This window comes from Arachis stenosperma, chromosome 5 (assembly GCF_014773155.1).
Source record: "Arachis stenosperma cultivar V10309 chromosome 5, arast.V10309.gnm1.PFL2, whole genome shotgun sequence".
NCBI classification, from domain to species: Eukaryota; Viridiplantae; Streptophyta; class Magnoliopsida; order Fabales; family Fabaceae; genus Arachis; species Arachis stenosperma.
The window spans coordinates 42,318,004-42,319,876 of NC_080381.1; positions in this window are offsets into that span (position 1 = coordinate 42,318,004).

The window sequence follows — 1,873 nt, forward strand, 5'->3', positions numbered from 1 at the left end:
TTGCTTCAGGAGCAACTAGCTAGCACAGAGAAGAAGGTCAAGACTGCCGAAGAGAAGGTCAAAATTGCTGAGGAGAAGGTCAAGACTTCTGATACTACCATTTTCCGCCTTATCGAGCGATAGCTTACATTGGAGGGCCAGCTCAACGCCGTTCAAGGTCGGGTGGCCGAGTTGGAGAAGGAACGCGATGAGGCCCTCTCGTCGGCTAAGACTGCTCAGGCTGAAGCTGCTGAATTCAAAAAGAAGTATAAAAAAAACCATGAAGCAGGGCAAGAACGCCATCTTGATGACCGAGGAGGATCTTAAAGCTGAAGTAAAGTTGGTGGCTCCTGACATGGACACTTTGGCCGTTGGAGTCTTCAAGACCAATAGGGATGGTAAGATTGTCGACATATCGAAGAAGTAGCTTCTCATCTCTTGTAGCTTTTTGTAAACTTTTGAACATTAGTGTTCTTAGGGAATATGTTTGCCGTTTAGTCAGTGAGTAACAAACGGTTTGTTTCCCGCTTTGTCGGTAATCATTTTTCCTTTATGCTTTCTTACCGTTTGCTGGTAATCAGCTAGTCGCTTATACTTGTTTACCGTCTCACTGGTAATTAGTGAAACTAGGACATGGTTCATGTACTTGTTTAACGCACTGACCGTATTATGAGAGTTCCCGAGGTGATCAGTTCTGGGATACCGTGTTATTCTGACGTTAATTATTTGGCGAAAAATTTGGTTTAAATCTTAGATACGAAACCAAGAAATTACGACTTATCGATAAACAGTCAATTGAAGAAGATTTAACGACAAACGATAGCATAATAGTATCATGAGGTAATGCCAAACAAAGGGTAATGACTTGAAGAAAATTTAATTTCAAATGATAGCATAATAGTATCATGACGTAATGTCAAACAAAGGGTAATGACAAACATGAAATGGCATGGGTCTTACTAAACAAGTTCGGTCGGTGGGACGCTTGCTCGCCTAGCGTACCTCGGTTGCTAGGAATAGAATCTCCTTAAGTTGCTCGCATTCGATGTCCTCGGAACTTCCTTTCCGTCCAACCGTTCTAGTTTGTAGGCGCCCTTGCCGAGGACCTCTTTCACTCTGTATAGGCCTTCCCAATTCACCGCCAGCTTTCCTTCTCCTGGGGTCGGGAGTCCAACGTCGTTTCGTCGTAGGACCAGGTCGCCTCATTCAAACTCTCTTCTGAGTACCTTGGCGTTATAGCGTAGGGCTGATGAATCCATATTTGACGATATATTTAGGTTTGATTTGAGTAGATTTCATCACATAATCCCACATTTATCCATGTAAATAGCATGCTTTTATGTTTTCTCTCTAAATTGTGCCTAATTATGAAAACATGCTATTTTGAGCTTAAATTAGTGATTTTAATCCCACTTTTATGCCATTCGATACCATGAAATATTTGTTGAGTGATTTTTGGTCCTAGAGGCAAGCTTGGCAAGGCAAAAGAGAAAAGAAGCATGTACAAAGGGAGAAAACATGAAGAAAACAAAGGAGAAGCACACATTGGAGTGTGCGTACGCACAAGAGCCATAAAACCATGTGTGTGTACGCACGACATCCTGTGCGTATGCACAAGAAAAAATCAGCATGTGCGCGTGCGCACACACTTGTGCGTACTCACAGGTCCCAGCGCGTGACTCATTTAACAGAAATCGCTGGTGGCAATTTCTGGGCCTCCAGAGCCCAGTTTTTAGACTTTCTGAAGCTGATTCTTCCTATATTAGAGAAGGCCTCATTCCATGTGGGGGGATGGGAGAAATTAGGGTTAGTTTAGCATTATGTAGGTTATTTTCTAAAAAGAGAAGCTCCCCCCTCTCTCTAGAAATTAGGGTTTAGTTTATTTCCTTTGTAA